This window comes from Oryzias latipes, chromosome 20, assembly GCF_053564925.1.
Source record: "Oryzias latipes strain Hd-rR chromosome 20, Olatipes_Hd-rR_3.1".
Lineage (NCBI taxonomy): Eukaryota > Metazoa > Chordata > Actinopteri > Beloniformes > Adrianichthyidae > Oryzias > Oryzias latipes.
The window spans coordinates 11,487,004-11,499,252 of record NC_136256.1 but is presented as its reverse complement, the minus strand read 5'-3'; the positions used below and the strand labels follow the sequence as shown (position 1 = coordinate 11,499,252).

At 40.4% G+C, this 12,249-nt stretch overlaps 1 long non-coding RNA gene across 1 annotated transcript; it reads right to left on the bottom strand.

Annotated features, from left to right (window-relative positions):
- Nucleotides 1-376: 376 nt before the first annotated feature.
- On the bottom strand, nucleotides 377-5,053 carry LOC144988099 (uncharacterized). Its single transcript, XR_013651884.1, has 2 exons — nucleotides 4,664-5,053; nucleotides 377-899 (listed from the first exon to the last, which is right to left on the bottom strand). It is a non-coding gene; the product is annotated as an uncharacterized LOC144988099 (long non-coding RNA).
- Between the last annotated feature and the right edge of the window lie 7,196 nt (nucleotides 5,054-12,249).

Sequence of the window (12,249 nt, the reverse complement as noted above, 5' to 3'; positions counted from 1 at the left end):
GTAACAGGCTGGCACCAGTGTTAGGCAGCGGAACCGCCATTGCGCCCTCATGCGTGTAGGCTGACTATTAGAAATGAGACAGAGTGTAGTTTGTGATGTCATCCTTATGTTTAACCCGCTCACCTTGTGTGTGCAGTGTTTCCATGCGGCCAATAAGGAGTCAGAAAGGACTTCTCTGTGATGCTTGTGTTTCTGGTTTTAAGGCCATGTCAAACTACACTACAGACATTTTGTGCTTATTGCACATTTGGAAAAAGTGAGAAAAGTTGTGGTCTTTATGTGAAATTTTCCCAGATGAACAACATGAAAACCCCGGAAGAAGTACGAATAATCCAAGCAAACATGTAAATCAACATAGAACATGAACCTTGTGGGATTCTTGTGGTTTTTTATGCAGTTTATTAGCTATCCGTGCATCAATTATGCGATATGTGCGTCGTATACGCGATATAAAAGCGATACATTGGAGGTACATGTGTGAAAAGTCTGTTAGACATGTTGAACGGTCATGGAAAGCTGCAAATTTGGGTATGCATCTTGCAAAAATTTCGAACAATTGAATTATATTTATGTAATAATTGCATATAAACTACATAAAATATCCATAAACAGCATAATACTCAACGAACCAAAAATTTTGAACAGCTCAAAACCAAATTTGCGTAAAGACCTATTGGCCGAAACCTTCGACGGACATCTGTGTACATTGACAAATGCATGAAACACGTATGAATTATGTATATGTATAACATTAGACTGAAATTTCATAGATGGAAAATGCACAGAATGTATGTAGTGGCTGTTGGGCACGGCCTTTAGATGAAGTGAATTCTTGTTAGGATTGGCTGTTCAACCCTAAGTTTTCCATGTGGAGGAGACTTCCAAGTGGTGCAGTCTATCTGGAAAACACAAAGCCATGTTCAAGTGATGTTTTCCTTGAAAAGATTAATGACTTTTGACCGACTTTACAAACAAAAAAACGAAGCTGAATCCACTGCGCCTCGCTGATAAATGTCCTCATCTCGCAAACCAAGTGCTGTGGGCTGGCTGTGTATCTAAACATATTTTACTACTCCCTCTTCATCTCATGTTTATTCTGGCAATGTTGAGTAGACTTATCCAACATGCTGGGGGAAAATTCACTGGTGTGTATTTTGACTGAACAGAAAAGACCCCACTTCACTCTGCAGAGGGAGAACAAGTGAAGCACTAGAATATGCCTGAAAGCATGAATTTATCTATTTGTTTATGCTTTAGTGCGCTAATTGACACAGCCACACCACAGTGCAGCGCCGGTAAAATATGACATGAAGGAGTTGCTGTATGTGATTGCTCTCCCCAGAGCTCCTTATGACATTTCTTTGGGAATGTTAAACATCAGAATTCGTTTTTAGGAAAATTGCTGCCCCAGAAATAAAGATGGTGGTTTTACTGCTACTGAGTGAGATATCAGTTCATATTACATTTCTACACATAGCTGGAATTATGTATTTTCTTTGGCTTAATCTCAAATCCAGAATCCTCTTTCCTGTTCAGATAGACAAGAATCTATGCACACACGTGTTTCATAAGATCAAAGATTGAGCAAAAATCTCTTCACTACTTTCTACTCAGTGCACTATATAGTGATTGCTGATCACCATTTTTTTTAGTGCTGATGGACCTTACAATTGCAAAATCCAGTGTCCTGGAAATTTCCACGAAGTCTCTGCAAAAAACCAGTGTGCATTGATACTCAGTTAATTGGCGAATATAGACCACAATGCCTTGCAATGTTTTTCAATGTGACAAAAATGTATTTAAATTTATCGTTTATATCTCTTCAGAACACGGAGGATTCATAAATAGTCTACATAAAATGATAATGTTTATTAGGTTTTTACTTTAGGGAAATCTGTGACATCATATTTGCTGTTTAAACAAAATAAAAGTAGGGAGCATGCTTTCTAAATTGCTTTTGTAATCCAGGCTACTGAATCGTTTTTTAGTTGTCAGGGAGTAGGGAGGGTATTTGGACAAAGCCTAAGAATCCAAAGCTATAGGATAGAGTCACTGGTCTACGGGTTGGCTATGCAAAGGTTGGCGCCATAGTGGAAAGGGCAAGATGCCAGCCCACTGCTGTGCTACAATTGTAGAAACAGAGCTGGAAACAAAGATGTGACTTTCCATAAGTCAATTTTTACTGTCAGCTAATAAAGGACAACTCATGGAAATTTTTTTCGGAAGATCTGAGTGAGTTTACTCGCAGAGTAGTCAACGTTTAGGCTGATCTTGTAGTGATGATGGTAATGTCAACTTGTAGACCAATTTTATTCATAGATAATGGTAGCATTAAGGGCCGTACACATTGGGACGAATATCGGCGCACGTTTTTCGCCAGCGTTTTTTCTGTTCACACCCAAGCGATTTTCGCTGACGATGAGCCGAGTGAACATGCAATTTCATTCCCTGATATTAGATGGCGCTTAATGTAAAACAGAAATACTCCTGTACACAAGGTGGCGCTGCGCAACTTTATGCTTGTTAAACTCGCTTTTCACTCAGAAGAAGAGAGCAAGTATTTAGGCGCTTGTCAGAATCAAACAAAGAAAACATGAATAGTTCAAGCACCAGTAGCTCCAGCTCCAGTTCCAGTGATGAAGAAATTATTGTTCTGTTGAATGATGAAAGACGCCGATTTTGGGTACATGCCATAGTTACGAGAAGAGAAGAACATGGGGAGTTTCATCGACTGGTACAAGAGCTGAAAATGTATCATGAGCGTTTTCGGGGATATTTTAGAATGTCCGTCAGTGAGTGCATCTTCTTCGTCTTATTTCTTTGCGGCAGCATAGACGCTACTTGGCGTATATCTTCTTCGCCGTTACGTATGTGTGCTCAGCAAGACAGTTTTGTGTTTGAGCGCCCCCAAGTTGTGTTTTACTGTAACTTCAGAAGCTCCAGACAAGTGTGCAAAAGCGCCATTCTCATTGGTCGTATAGTTTTTGACGCAGCGCGTCAAACCATAAAAACGAACCCGAGGCATTTTTGAAAAAATGACGCTTTTACGCGTGGCGTTTTTCGCGTCGGTGTGCACACTCACATTGGAGCCTTTTGTTTTGTCACGAGGCCTTAAACGTCGGCGGATATCGCGCGAAATTCGTCCCGGTGTGAACAGGCCATTAAACTGGACATTATTTCCATGACCATCTATCTTTTTTATTTTGGAAGATGGTCTTCGTATTTGTATTTGTGATTAGAGGAGACGATCCATTGAATTTAAGCAGATCACTGAGTGAGGAAAAGAAACTAACTACGATTCCCTCAGTGGAGGGGAGCGAAGAGGATAGAGCCCAGCGTCGAATCCCCATCCAGGAGGCAGAAGAGGGTCATGTGGGGTACGCCTATCCGATGTTGTACGGGTGCTGGAGTCCCTCTGGTGAAGGCTGGGTGGGATCCACTTGTGGGACCCCCTGCTCACTCCCCTTGCATTTCTCCTGCGACAGTGTGCCACGACTGGCTCCAGCTAAGCAAGTCCTAGCTGCCGCGTGTTTAACAGTGCTACCCCACCCGGACTTCGCCTCTCTACGGGACCTGGCGTGACTGTCGACCCGGGTGCACTGTTCTCAGTGTCATGGGGACAGAGACAACGGGCACAAGGGGGTCTGAAGGCGATGTCGATTACCCATCAGACCCCTCTTAACCCTTGTGCTATCCTAGGCACTTTGCCATTGGGAGTTGGGTCATCTAGACCCACTACAGTGTGTTGAACCTTTTTTCTTCAATGATTTGTGATCTTCATTGTGCCCATGGATTACATGAAATCTTTCCACCTTTATCCACCTTTGTCATGGTAGGGAGAACACGTCAATGCAAGGGTGGGGTCATCGCACAAGGGTTAAAACACAGACCAAGCAATCTAAGATTTTGTATCAATCTTTGTGTGTATTTGAATATGTAACCACTACCATGCATCAAGTATGCATTCTGTTTAATAAAGTATTTATTTATAGAAAAGCTTGAAATGTTGTTCATCTGTTGCACGTTGTACAAAAGCATCAATATCAGGGTCTGGGTCTTATTTTTGTGATGATCAGAATTTTGTTTTTCTTTTTAAAGTTAGACCAAAATGAAGCATTTTTTTTAACTCTGTCTTCTAAGCCATGTGTTTACTGCCCTTCCCAATATTGCGTTGCTCTTTGTGTACATTGGACAACGGTAACAGGTTTGCGCAGCGTCTCCAGCCTATATAACTTATTGTAAGAATCAGTCTGCAGCCAGGTCCGTCCCTGTTTATATTCCCCCCAAAACACCGTCCTGCTGTTGTTTTTTGCCGTTTAGCATCTGTTTTGCATACGCTGCTATAGTTTTGTTTCTCAGTCAGGTTGTGGTCACGTTCATCTAATCTGATGTACGTATCATCAAGTGTCATATAAGCTGTTATATATTACATACACTTTGGAACAGAGATAGTGAAATTAGAATGAAGATAGTCAAATAAATGAAAAAACAAAAACAGAAAACATTTAAAAAGTTGTGGTTAAAAGTCCAAATATACACATTTTATCTAACCGTATTGTCAATATTACATCTCTTGGTACATGTGCACTGCTATCGGATGATGTCAAAAGGTTCTGCAGCTGTAATCAAACAATACATTTGTTCTTGGTTTGACTCTCTGTACCTTTGCCAGGATCAGCCCACTCTTCCTGAATGCAGCTATTGCCACATTTTTCTTCTTTTCCGCTTTTTTCTTTCTTCAAATTTCTTTCCAAAAATATGAAAACTTGTTAAATGAGGTTCAGATTTCAGCAGAGAGGAAGAATAGGAATGCTCCAGTGGTTTGGAATGATAATTTTTCTTTTTAAGTAAAGGAAGATTGTTTCTCTTTGTTTCTAAATCAGAGAAATTGTGAGCTCTGGATTGTTACTGTTGCCATGCTGAAAATGAACTCTTCCACCCACAAAGTTTACTTACAGGCCTCTCTTTTTCTCAAATAGAAGCAGGGGTGTGCAAAGATAAGCAGCACACCCTGTCCTTATCTGACCTGTTTGTCCCCTTATCAGCTGAAAGTCAGTTTCCCAAACGAGAAGCGGGTAAGTCTGGACAGGTTGTTTTTTAACCCTGCAGCTGCTTTTCTAGGCTGGCCTAATGTGGCCAATGGTTTTGGTGGTAGAAGACCTCATCCTGACCTCATTAACCCAGGGGGTATTTTTACACAAGTGATCAAAATGTGAGGACGGTTGCTTTACACGTGTCAAACACACAGTACATGACGCTCACTCACTTAAATCACAAACTGATGAAAATAATCTCCATTGTGCCTCATTTTCTTCGGAACAGAAGGTGGAAGTGAACTTCTAAACATAAATATGTCGAGATGCCGGCTTGTCTCTCAGGAGTTCCCACTGAGAAGGTCAGGCTAAACAAACAGGGAACTTCCTCCATCCGCTTCAGCTAAACTGGGAATCAGAGTTCCCTGCAGTCAACATTCCCCCCAGAAGTATGAAACTCCATCAGGTAAGAGCTAATCCTGCAGGGGCTCCACCATGAGGATAATCCATTTATGTCGTTATTCTATCCTTAATGTCCGATGGTTTTATTTAATGTTAATTTTTTTTTTATTAACAAGAGACAGCTCAATTTGTGGGTCTGCATGCACTATTTCCTTGACTATAGAGTGCACTGTATTATGAGACGCACTGTTAATAAATAGTCTATTTTGAATTTATTGTCATATATAAGGCACACCGAACTATAAGATGGATTAAGCAATTAAGCAAGACAAGAGTCCAAAAAAATGTTCAGAACTTGTTTGTAACACGCTATACATTAGTCACATCGGAAAAACAGCTGTTACCCTATTTACAATAGTGTACAATACAAAATACAAATACAAAAACTCCCAAACTAGTTTGAAACACGCTAAAACAAAAGTTACTGTGACTACACTAACTGCCAAACTTGTCAGTATAACGTGTAAAAAACACAGCTACACATTAGCAGCATTAACACATTTCAAGACACTACTTTGTTTCAACTAGTAAAAAAAAAACAGGGTAAGACTACCTAAACTAACATTACTCTGACTATGCTAACTCCTCACCTTGCTAGTAACAGATTAAAAACTGAAAAAACAGACACTGCTACACGTTCAGCGCATTACCGTATTTACAACTTTATTGGCAACGTGTAAAAAAACAGACTGACATTTTGACAGTGTACCTCTCAAAATTACTTTAACATCCATGAACACTACAGTTAATCCACATATGAAGAGCTCCTGATTATTAGGTGCACTGTCGCACTGTTGTGCACTGTTAAAAAAAATATGAAGGCTTTAATTGTGCCTTATAGTGTGAAAAATACAGTAGTTATACTGTATGTGTGTAAAGTTCATGCTGGCATCAGGCATGTATCGTAAGTGCGTGGGTCTGGGACTGTTGGGTTGCAGAGTATTTTCCCATTTCATTATAGCAAAAGCCGAAGATGATCAAATAATTATCAACATAATCAAACTTGATTTGACCCATGCTTCAATAAGTATTTTCTTTGGGCCAATTAATTATTTCTGATATTTTATCAATATCCTCACGTTTCATTATATTTATTTTAATATATTTTCGATCCGTTTTAAAAAATGTTGTCAATTAGACTTTCAATCAATTTTTTAGATGTTATTCAACACTTTTAATATTTTTAAATATATTTTTAAAAAGTGAACAAGCCAAAAAAAAAACACATCAGTGGTCTTGTAGGGACAGAGTGCAACAGGAAAATGTCAGGTTCAGATTTCACGTCGTGCTTGTCTCTCTACGGCAGTGGGAAACAGACAGCGGCGGGCCTCTGCTCCGGCCCAGCCCAGCTCTGCTATTCATCATCAGGTGGAAGGGCTGTTTACTGCCGGGGTCAAGGTCCCAGGCACATGTTTACGGGCTCTCTCAGAAGAGCCATTGTTGTTAAAACGCCCCCCAAGCATGCAGCGAGCATTGCGATGATCTTATCTCACAGGGCCCCCTCTGCCCTGGGGCCAAAAGAAGCCCATTCTAACCAGATTCCACAAAAGCACATTTAAAATCTGCCTAGGATAAGGCTTCCTCCTCATTGGATTATCTGTCTCCTGTGGCTATTTTCCTTTGTTTACGGTCATTTATTATTCTTCATAAAATGAATGTTGTTTTATTTTCCCTTCAATTAGCTCGGAGACGTGTTGAATTAAACATAAGCGAAGCAGATCTTGATCAGTTCATAACCGGTGAGCTGGAAGCAGGAGCTCTGGCTTTCATTTAGTGTTTAGTGTGTGGGAGGTTCACAGACCACTCTAACCTTTTTAACATTAAACTTTTTCCGCCTCTGAAGATCATGAGAGGAATGTCTCGGGAGGGTACAGTGACGCTGGAGCCTTAGGATTAAAGCTGTCACCTCAGCCTACAGGAGATTTAACCACACTGCAGTAAAATACTACAATGGCACTGTTTTTTCTTCTTTTTAAAAAAAAAAAAATGCATTAAAAGTCCTGCTGGATAACGATCATTAGAAAAATGACAACAACAAAAATATCACTCTTGATTTATATATATGAACAAAAACAATTTAGCAAAGACAAACCTTGCCAAAAGAGCTCCTATCCTGCTAATTACATGGTAAATATTTAGTGCTTCTCTATTTTGATCAAGACCCAAGGTGCTTTGCATTCACACACTGAATGTGACTCCATTGTCAAACAAAGCACAACTAGACCTCCAGAAGCAATGTGAGGTGTGGGTGTCTTGCCCAAGGACCTCACCTCAACACATGGCTGGACATGTGGGAATCAAACCTACAACCTTCTGATTGGAGGACGACCGCTCTGTCCCTGCACCACAGTTTTTAAAGGGCCTATTTCATGCTTTTCTCAAGCCTTTCAGAGTAAATGATATCCATGTGATAATATATTACCATTGGCACACTAAAGAGTTACTTTTTTATGAAACATTAGTTGTTTTCGCAGCTCTTTTTCCAACCTGGAAGTTAGTCGACGCGACCTCTGAGGCTCTGCGTTTCTCTCCTTGTGGGTGCCGCCCATTTCATGACGTCAACCTCAACGGCCTCTGCAGCATGTCTGTGTTTCACCCACGAAAAAAAACTTTAGCAAAGATGGATGTGCATACTTTGCATATAAAAGGAAAGCGTCTAGCCGATCACTACTAGCACCACGGAGGAAGTGTGTGTGTGTGTTAACCTGGGGGCGGGGCTGGCAGTGCAGACTCTTCCTGGAAGGGGCTGTTTCTCACTTATCTACGTCACAATGTGAGAACCCTCATGATTTCTAAGATTGGGAGGGGCTGGCGCTCAGAGAGCAGGTTTTAGAGGTACACTCAGAAATTCCTAAATGGATCAAAATACCTCTTTGGGGTTGTTTTATGGGAGAAACTAACATTATAATACACCTAAAAGCTTAAAAAAATCTTTTTGCATAATATAAGCCCTTTGAATGAAGGTGTTATATCTGGATTAAGGTTTTACCGTATTTTCTGCACTAGAAGGCGCAGTTAAAAGCCTTAATTTTTTTCAGAATAACATAAAACATGGTAGCAGTAATGTGATGATTTGGAATTTTAGGACCTACAGAGTGAAGTTCACTGTTCACTAATGGAAAATCCTCTAATGTGAATGAAATAGATGAAACTCCCACAAAAGAGCCCTATTCCAAAAAAAATGTGTTTTCGCTTAAAAAAAGAAGGTTTAATTTTTTTATCAACTTGGTAAAAAAAGTTTTCATAATCTTGCATTATTGTGTAAAATGAAATATTTTTTATAGTTCTACGTTGATAGATTTAGCAAGAAATTATGTAATACATAAAAAGCAGCCAAGAAAAGGAAGCATGTAAAACAAATATGGTGAGGGGGGTTTAAAGCTAACAAAACCTAAATCACGAATCTTCCACCACTGTTTAAATAATTAGGCTCACTTATTCAGAGCCCAGTCATCATTTTGTGGTTGTATTGATGGCTGATCATTTTCCTCCGTCTGAACACTGGAAAGCAGCGTGCAGTTTTGTTTGCCTGAAATTAATTCTGGGTCATGTCGCAGAACATCCTCTCTTAAATTGAGTAGTCTTCTGTAGCTCTGCTTTCATGGAAGTTGTGCCGAAGGGGAGCAGGGATGCGGGCACAGCCACAATGGCGATGGTGGGGGTTGAGGGTTTACGAGGCAGTCTGGGACAGACAGCCATAATTTAGACCAGAGCTGGAACCCGAGAGCCTTCCAGTCTGACAGGAAGCGCTGGCTTAACTCCTGGCCCATTGGGATGACAGCTTGCTCGACCTGACCCGGTGTGATGTGGCTGTGACAGAACCTGGGCTAACCTTATCTGACCAACTCGGTGCAGCTCAAGTGGAGCGACCTGGAAGAAATCGGAAACCAAACCGACCATTTTAGACCCAAAACAATGAACTTCAGTTGTTTGAAGTGTTTCTCTTGAGTTCTATGAACTCTAGAAACACATCATGATAAGGTCTGTTAAGAGACTAAAACAAACTGAAAGACTTAAGCTAAGTCAAAGCAAGATTTTCATCTTGACATTGGCCCCAAGCTTCATATAATCCACACGACCATGCAGATTATAACAATTTTGCAAAGTAAACCTTTAACCCTTGTGCTATCCTAGGCACGTTAACATTGGGAGTTGGGTCATCTAGACCCACTAGACAGTGCTCTGAACCTTTTTTCTTCAATGATTTGTGATCTTCACTGGTGTCCATGGATTACATGAAATCTCTCCACCTTTATCCACCTTTGTCATGGTAGGGAGAACACGTCAATGTAAGGGTGGGGTCATCTAAGATAGCACAAGGGATAACCCAAGCTGGAGCATTTTCATCAGTCAATCAAATTATTTTTTATCAATCCGACTCAAAAAGCTTGGTTAACATCTGTTAATTACTTTTACAAAGTAAAACGAAAAGAAATTAAATGAAAATTCTAGCTAGAAACTTTTACAAAAAATGTGGTTCACCTCATATTCAGTTTATGACCCCACTGCTGATGCTCCTGTTAATAAGTCCATAAAGACAAAGAGGCTCCGGACTGACAGGTGATGGCGTGATGGAGTCTCCAGTTAGACAAAACAAAAAAACCAAACCAAAAACAAGCTGACGCCTGGTTGACTGCTTCTGCTTTTAATGTGCTGCTAAAGGGAGAATCTGCTCTTGTTAAAGTTGGAAACGCTTTTAAAAGCATTTAAAGACAGACTGTTAGGAGAAGCTACAGTCCAGCTTCAGTATCCAAGGAGTTCTGCAGAGTTTGTGAAAGCAGAACATTTAAAAAAAACTAACTTTCCTTTTAGGCTTCCTTCTGTTCAATCAAATTACTCCAAGATTTTAAATGCTTTTAAAATCAGCTCCTAGATCCTGAAGTCAAGTCAGTCTAACCTTTTAAGACTAAAAGACCCAGTCTGATGAAAATTGTGTTTTTAACATGGTCTTGTGGCATTTTTCTCCTGATGGGGGTCATGGATTGAGAAAATTAAGCATTTCTTTACTCAAATCATTGGGAATCTGGAAAAGACAAAAAATAAAAAAAAAACACAGTAGGAAGAAGATCATATTTATCACATAGAAAATCGATGGGCGTATCAGAATCTTCCTGCTCTGCTCCATTCTGATGAATCCACTAGCAGATAAATGGGTCCGTGTATGGTTGTCGTTTTTCCCCTCTGAGCTGTCTTGAAACTGTACAGCTGGATAGCTCCGATGTTACTCGCCATTTTTGTAAGAAGGACCTGGCTGCAGACAAGATGACGCCTGACGTCATCGGCCGGAGGCGGAAATTAGGCGGAAACAGAAGTTCTTGTTTAAATGCAGTTCACAGTGCGAGGTCTCATGTTGCATGTTAAGGTGTTCCACTTTATGTTAGTAAAGTGTTGCCACTTTTCTCCAACTCATAATCAGCTGATTTACATTGATTACATAAGCATTCACTAAGAGGTTGCATGTCATCGCATGGCTGTTTCTCTCCTCTTCTGAATCCGTTGGAATTATGTTAATTGCAACAACGGTTGGAGCGCGGTGGTTGAAAGAATGTCAACATGGGGGGCCAAAGCTCTGGTGTTAAACAGTTTTCTGCTGTGGATTTGTTGACAACATTGTTAAGGCAGCACTCCATCAGTATTGCTGGACGAGTGCGGTTTGCTGCTAGCATTGGTTAAAACGTGTTTTGCTTGAAGGTGGTATTTCAAACTAGTTGTGCTCCTATGGAAAGAAAGTTTATTGTTTCAACAAAAAACCTCTCTTTATCTCTCTTTATTAAATAAACTTTAGCTGCAGCAGTTCAGAAAGATTATGTTTTAAAAAGAAATTTGCCGATGAGCACACCAGCCACCTCACTCATCTTTCCCTCACTCCTACTGACCAGACCACCGACCTTACCACACCCTGCTACTCCCACCAGATAAATGTCTACGGTTATCAGATCGTGCACTTAATTTTCATTAATGAACATCAATTTAATTTCCTGAAACATAAACTAAGGGGCTTTAAGGTATTCAAGCTTTTGGCTGTAGAGCAAGCCCAAGTCATTAATCTTCTACCACCATGCTTGACAATGGGAAGCCCCCCCCCGTTCTTACTGTTTCACTGAACATTGTTAGGGAATCCTCTAAAGATGCCATAATAGCTTACTTTTTCAAAATCAGATTTCTTAAAATGAACTTTTAATCAAAGTTCTTTGAGTTATGAATTTGTTAGAAAGATTAACATGAATGTTTTATGAAATGTAATTTGTGGAAAAACTCATTCTAGGTCTGTTTCCTTTACAGCAGCTAACAGCCCAAACATATGCTGTCATAGATGTGATTAAAGCTTTCAAGGACCAATCAATTGCATTTTTTAATTGGCTGGGTTATTTTGGGGGCAGTGTGTATAGAATCTTTCATGCACATTCATGGAGTGGATCTGCTGTGTTTGTGTGCCCCTTTCCAGATGTATCCGCTGTTGGCAGGCTCTCTGTTCTCACAGCCGAGGCCAGGAATTTTCTTCATCCGTTTCCCTGTTTTCTTGACCAAGGGTGTGTTTGATGTCATCTACATGAATTTCAAACACTGGGACTGTTATTCTACCCATTTGCTGTCCTGCACACAAACTTGTAGGACACGACCTGCACATTTGACGCCTTCACAGGATTAAGTTGAAGCCGTGCCTGCTGGCTGTGTCTCGCTTTATTTGATTTTTTCATTCTACTTATGGTTTTAGGCCTCGTTTGGTCCCGGCTGTGCTGCGTCACGAGCAGCA